A 6,650-nucleotide genomic window follows, 5' to 3' on the forward strand; every position below is an offset into this window, starting at 1 on the left:
TACCTGGTTGATCCTGCCAGTAGTCATATGCTTGTCTCAAAGCTTAAGCCATGCAAGTGTAAGTTCACGCCACGCATTAGAACGGGCGAAACCGCGAATGGCTCAGGAACCGGACCTAATCCTCGGGACCGTATTCCTCCTCGGAGGCGATGGATAACTGTGGCAATTCTAGAGCTAATACATGTGACACAGGCCGCGATCGGTCGGCGCGCCGTCGTCGCCACGCCTCGCGCGCTGGCACCCGCGTCGGCCGTTCCGGGTCGCGGCGCTACATATTAGACTGAGACCGATGCGCGTCATTCCGTCCTCCCGTCGTCGGCGTTCCCGCTCGCGGGTCCGTTCGGTGGCGGGGCTCATAGGGCGGCGCGCTCCGCTTTGGTGACTCTGGATAACTCACTGGTCGATCGCACGAGCTTTCACGCCCGGCGACGGGTCTCTCGAGGGTCCGCCCTATCAACTGTCGACGGTCGGTTAAGTGCCTACCGTGGTTACTACGGGTAACGGGGAATCGGGGTTCGATTCCGGAGAGGGAGCATGCGAAACGGCTACCACATCCAAGGAAGGCAGCAGGCGCGCAAATTACCCACTCCCGGCACGGGGAGGTAGTGACGAAAAATAACGACGCGGGACTCTGTCGAGGCCCCGCGATCGGAATGAGTACACTTCAAATCCGTTAACGAGGACCAACCGGAGGGCAAGTCTGGTGCCAGCAGCCGCGGTAATTCCAGCTCCGGTAGCGTATATTAAAGTTGTTGCGGTTAAAAAGCTCGTAGTCCGAACTCGGGTTCGTGGTCGCGCAAGCGGCCCCGGGGCGGCGGCGCCATCGTCCGTCGTTGACTTTGGTCGTCCGTTCGCATTCCCGGCCCTTTCCGCCGGTGTCAACCGCTAGCATACCCGCCACGCGGTCCTGCCGGCGAGGTGGACGAGGAGGTCGTGATCGGGATCCGGGAAAAAAAAACAAGTGGTCGTCGGTTCGGTTCCGGGAGTAGTCTAACGGGGGGGTGCTACGTGTGTGTGTGTTTGGGTGCGTTCATTCGCATCCCCGCACTCTGACCCCCGCGCTTCTCTCCCTCTCCCTTTCCGCGCGTTCCTCTTTTTTTTGAACCCCCCGGTCCGCTCCGAGTCCCTGCTTCGTGTCTTGTCTGCGCGCGTGTTGCGGTCGGCGGTTTCTCCTCCAAGGGTGCTCTTAACCGAGTGTCCGCGGCGGCCGGTACGTTCACTTTACTTTGAAAAAATTAGAGTGCTCAGAGCGGGCTGTTCAAGCTTGCATACGATAAGCATGGAATGATGGAAGAGGGCCTCGTCTACGTCTGTCGGTCTCCGTCTACGGCGAGGCAATGATCGAAGGGAGCGGTCGGGGCCACTCGTATTGCGACGTTAGAGGTGAAATTCTTGGATCGTCGCAAGACGAACTGCAGCGATGGCGTGTGGCAAGCACGTTTTCCTCGATCAAGAGCGAAAGTCGGAGGTTCGAAGACGATCAGATACCGTCGTAGTTCCGACCGTAAACGATGCCGACCGGCGATCCGCCGGCGTTCGCTTCCATGACCCGGCGGGTAGCCTGCGGGAAACCAGAGTTCGGTTCCGGGGGGAGTATGGTTGCAAAGCTGAAACTTAAAGGAATTGACGGAAGGGCACCACCAGGAGTGGAGCCTGCGGCTTAATTTGACTCAACACGGGAAAACTCACCCGGTCCGGACACCGGTAGGATTGACAGATCGATAGCTCTTTCTCGATTCGGTGGGTGGTGGTGCATGGCCGTTCTTAGTTGGTGGAGCGATCCGTCTGGTTGATTCCGATAACGAACGAGACTCCGGCCTGCTAACTAGTGCGCCGATGTCAGTGATTTTTACGGCGGGCTCGGCGTCCTCCGTGGCGCTCGGGTCCGGGTCGGTTTTCTCACGCACTTCTTAGAGGGACGGGTGGCAGAAAGCCACACGAGGCGGAGCGATAACAGGTCTGTGATGCCCTTAGATGTCCGGGGCCGCACGCGCGCTACACTGGAGGTATCAGCGGGGACTTCGCCCCGGCCCGAGAGGGTTGGGAAACCTCTGAACCACCTCCCGTGATAGGGATCGGGGCCTGTAACCAACCCCGTGAACGAGGAATTCCCGGTAGGCGCGGGTCAACAGCCCGCGTCGATCACGTCCCTGCCCTTTGTACACACCGCCCGTCGCTACTACCGATCGAACGGTCCGGTGAGGTCCTCGGATCTGGCCGACGACGCCGCCGGGCAGTGCGCGACGTGTCCGTCACGACACTCGTGCATCTACGCCTCGGCGTTCGATGCCTGGAGAAGACGACCGAACCCGATCGTTTAGAGGAAGTAAAAGTCGTAACAAGGTTTCCGTAGGTGAACCTGCGGAAGGATCATTACCGTTTTCCCGTTCGAGACTGGTTTGTTGTTTTCCGGCCTACCTCCTCTGTCTGTCGGCGTCAACGCCTCGAATGCGCGCAAACAAACCTATAAAAGGCGGAGCGAGAGATAGATTTGTGGTGACGCGGAGGTTTTTAAAGCCCCAGCTCTTCTTGCTTGCTTCCGCGTCTTACCACCTGTTTGTTTTTTCGCCCACCGCAAGTGATGGCCGCTTCTTCTTTGCCTTGTCGCCGCTTTATCGTTTTTTGTTTTTTTGCAGCCGCTGTGCCACCGCCGCTAGCTAAAAACAAACTACTCGCGACATTGCAATGCCGTCACGCCTCCTCGCACAGACCTCCTCGCACACTACTAAATCTATATAAACAAAAACTAATATAAAAAAACCCAAGTGCTGAACCCTGGACGGGGGATCACTCGGCTCGTCCGTCGATGAAGAGCGCGGCCAGCCGCGAGAACTGATGCGAATTGCAGGACTCAGTGAACATCGACACCTCGAACGCACATTGCGGCCCCGAGATCCCTTGTCTCGGGGCCACGTCCGGTCGAGAGGCGGAACGTTACATGTCTTTCTCCGTTAACGAAACGACATCTTGCCGTCCCCGTGCCCGCCCGGTCCTCGGCACGGTGGTAACCGGGACGTCGCAGGAGCGAGTGACGAGGGGGAAGAAAAATAAAAAAAGAATTGACTCCTTTCAATGTCTTTTTTTTTTTTAAAACCCTCTCCGGCCTCCTCCTTCGTCTCCCGCTGGCAGACCGCGGAGTCTTTTCCCTTTTCGACCGCGTGAAGAAACACTGTGGAGGAGGAGCAGGAGGAGTCTGTCCGAAAGCAGCCGAAGGGAGAACAAAACAAAAAAAAAGCACCGACCTAACCGACTGCCGACGTAAGCGCCGCCTGCTCGTCTCGCTCTCTGCCTCATGAAGGTGTCTCTCAGCGACGCCTCGAGCAGCGCGACGAGCACGGCCGTCGCACCGTAAAAAGGTGGCCGCGTCGTAGGCAACGTCGGATGGGGAGGACCCAGGCTTTTTTTTAATTGTTGGCTTCTTCATTTTCGGTCGGACGGGCGCTATATCGGCCAGCCGTCGTCACACGGAGGGTACCGATCGAGATTCCTCTCCTCCAAACACCACACTCTACTAAAAACCGCCGCCCTCGGCTCGGACGAGACGACCCGCTGAACTTAAGCATATCGCTAAGCGGAGGAAAAGAAACCAACCGGGATTCCCTTAGTAACGGCGAGTGAACCGGGAGAAGCCCAACGCCGAATCCCGTCGCAAGTAAAAGGCTTCGGGACGTGTGGCGCATGGGTCGAAGGCAGCCGTTCGTTTTCGTCTCGCATAGTTCGGAGTTCCCTCGATCGGGGCCGCCCGCGGCGGGTGCCAGGCCCATTCGGTGCGGACGGCGAGCGACGGCCTTCGATCCGAGAGTCGGGTTGCTTGGGAACGCAGCCCAAATCGGGTGGTAAGCTCCATCCAAGGCTAAATACCGGGACGAGTCCGATAGTCGACAAGTACCGTGAGGGAAAGTTGAAAAGAACTTTGGAGAGAGAGTTCAAGAGAACGTGAAACCGCCCAGGGGTAAACGGGTGGGACCGCTCACCGCGATCGCGGGGGGACTCAGTCCGGTGCTGCCTAGGCTCGAGCCCAAACTCGATGTGTGTTCTTGAAAGAGAGGCCGTCGCGGCACAGGTCGTCGTTCGTCGTGTCCGCGGGGGACTCGTTCCCCGCGGTTCCAGCTTTTGTGCCCGCGTCGCCGACGAAGGAGACGGGCCGCGTGGATAGCGGGAAGGGAAACGTGGTGACGACCGCGGCGTCGGTAGGTGGCTGCGTCGGTTGGCTGCGACGGAGGGGACTCGTCCTCTCGATCGCTGCTGCCGCCGGGCCCTAACCCGCCGCATCCGTCGCCGCCGCTTCTTCTTTCCTCCTGCTCCCTCCGCGCGCGACTCCGCTGCACCCGTCCCCTTCATCATCGCTCGGCGTAATCATGGCGCGGGCGCTTCGGCGCGACCTCCGCGCGGCCGGCACCGGACGCACTTCCCCTCCGGTCCGTCGTCGCGACCCGTTCCCGGCGTGCAGGTCGAACACGCGGGTTTTTTTCCGTAGGCGGCAGGCGTTTCATCACCCTGAAAACCCCCGTCTTCCCACCTTGTGAAGTCGGGGGCCACCGGCCGTCGGGCCCGCGAACGTAACTGCCCCTTTCTGCCGGGAACGGAGGAAATCTGACACGATCCGTTACACGTGGCGAGCCGGTCCGTTTTGATCCCGCCGGAAGTCGCGTGCGGGCGACGCACTCTGTGTGTCGCTCCTTAGGCGCCCCACCGTCTCGGGCGCGTGCGCGATGAGAGGCGGGATAGGACTGGCGCGGCCTCGCCGTCACGCACCTCGCCGACGTTTCGGGTTCTTGTCGGGGGCAACCCCGCCCGCGCCCGTTTCCGTTTCCGGAGAGGTCGCTCGGCGACGCTTTTTTACTCGAGCCGCCCGCCACCCCGGGTCAGCGACGTGCATCGGCAACCCACCCGACCCGTCTTGAAACACGGACCGAGGAGTCCTGGCCGTTCGCGAGTCGTAGGGGCCACCTCTGACTAACCCCGAAGGCGAAGCGAAAGCGAGAGAGCGTGTAGGAGGGCGTCGATCGGGAGAGGTGTCGTGGCAAAGTCGTCCGGGGGTCGTCGGGGGGTGTCGTCGGTCTCGTGCCGTCGTCTTCTCCTCGCCTCACCCGCCTCCGAGCCGTGCCCGATCCCGCCGGCGCGGCGTTTTCGGCCTTCCGCCGTCGCTGCTGCGGTGCCCGCAACTTTTCCTTTTTTCTCTCTTCCCGAGAGAGATAGGAGAGGGAAGGCTCGTGGCTGACGTGCGGTTGTTTTTCCCTCCTCCCCGAGAGGGGACCGGCGCATCATCCAAAAAGGGGAATTGCCGGGCGCCAGCTTCCATATCCTCCTTCCGCCCATCGGTGAGATCCCGCGGCTTGAACTAGTCCTATTTTGTCGTCGAGTTTAGGCGCTGCGCGGGCGCATCACCCCCGGGTCGGTTTCCCCTTTTTCCGAGTACGACTCGGCCGACTCTGGCGTAGCGAGCGACCAGGGACCCGAAAGATGGCGATCCACGCCCGGTCGGGATGAAGCCAGAGGAAACTCTGGTGGAAGTCCGAAGCGCCTCTGACGTGCAAATCGATCGTCGGAACCGGGTGTAGGGGCGAAAGACCAATCGAGCCGTCTAGTAGCTGGTTCCCTCCGAAGTTTCCCTCAGGATAGCTGGCGCTCGATCGTCGCAATTCCATCCGGTAAAGCGAACGATTGGAGGCCCCGGGGCCGTTCACGGCCTCGACCTACTCTCGAACTCGGAACGGGTGGAACGGGCCGACTCTCCCGAACGACGGAGCCGACCCATCCGGCCGCCGCCGCCAGCACGCTTCGCTGGGCGGTTGGTCACCTCGAATGCGAGTGCCAAGTGGGCCACTTTTGGTAAGCAGAACTGGCGCTGTGGGATGAACCAAACGTCCGGCTAAGGTGCCTAACGCGACGCCCATGAGATCCCCGAAAGGGTGTCGGTCGATATAGACAGCAGGACGGTGGCCACGGAAGTCGGAATCCGCTAAGGAGTGTGTAACAACTCACCTGCCGAATCGACCGGCCCCGAAAATGGATGGCGCTGGAGCGACGGACCGATGCCGGACCGTCGCGGCGAGGAGCGATGAACTTTCGCGCCGAAACGATGCCGCGACGAGTAGGAGGGCGCCGCGGCGAGCACGGAAGCCTAGGGCGCGAGCCCGGGTGGAGCCGACCGCGGGTGCAGATCTCGGTGGTAGTAGCAAATATTCGAACGAGACCTTCGAAGACCGAAGTGGAGAAGGGTTCCGTGCCAACGGCGGTCGAGCACGGGTCAGTCGGTCCTAAGACGCGGGCGAAAGTCTTCCCGAAAGGCGCCGGATCCGTTATGAAAGTGAAAGCGATCGAATCGAATCGAATCAAAAGCCCAAACAAAAACAAAGCGGCCGGCCTCCCGTCGAAAGGGAATCGGGTTAATATTCCCGAACCCGGACTCGGAGAGGGCCCGGGGGTGGCGACGCTGTCGGCAGCGATGTCGGCGGCGCCCGTCGCTTCCCGGGCGAAACCGCGGTGACGCAAGCGAGCCCGGAGACGTCGCCGGGAGCCCCGGGAAGAGTTCTCTCTTCTTCGTAAAGGACCATGTCCGTGGAATCGGCTCGTCCGGAGATACGGAAAAGGTACCTGTAGAGCGCCGCGGCTCGGGCGGCGTCCGGTGCGCTTTCGGCGGCCCTGGA

General features: G+C 60.9%; 2 non-coding genes and 1 pseudogene across 2 annotated transcripts in view; all 3 read left to right on the forward strand.

Annotated features, from left to right (window-relative positions):
• LOC145273496 (small subunit ribosomal RNA) lies at window positions 1-2,376 on the forward strand (annotated as a pseudogene).
• A 395-nt stretch (window positions 2,377-2,771) lies between these two features.
• On the forward strand, window positions 2,772-2,929 carry LOC145273363 (5.8S ribosomal RNA). The gene has a single exon (XR_013866356.1). It is a non-coding gene; the product is annotated as a 5.8S ribosomal RNA (ribosomal RNA).
• Window positions 2,930-3,522: 593 nt separating this feature from the next.
• LOC145273147 (large subunit ribosomal RNA) overlaps window positions 3,523-6,650 on the forward strand; it is a 5,719-nt gene continuing 2,591 nt past the window's right edge. Inside the window, exon 1 of the ribosomal RNA XR_013866179.1 lies at window positions 3,523-6,650. This exon is cut by the window's right edge and continues 2,591 nt beyond it. This is a non-coding gene — a ribosomal RNA (large subunit ribosomal RNA).

Source organism: Euprymna scolopes, unplaced genomic scaffold (assembly GCF_053919585.1).
Source record: "Euprymna scolopes isolate OS-2025 unplaced genomic scaffold, ASM5391958v1 sca1, whole genome shotgun sequence".
NCBI classification, from domain to species: domain Eukaryota; kingdom Metazoa; phylum Mollusca; class Cephalopoda; order Sepiida; family Sepiolidae; genus Euprymna; species Euprymna scolopes.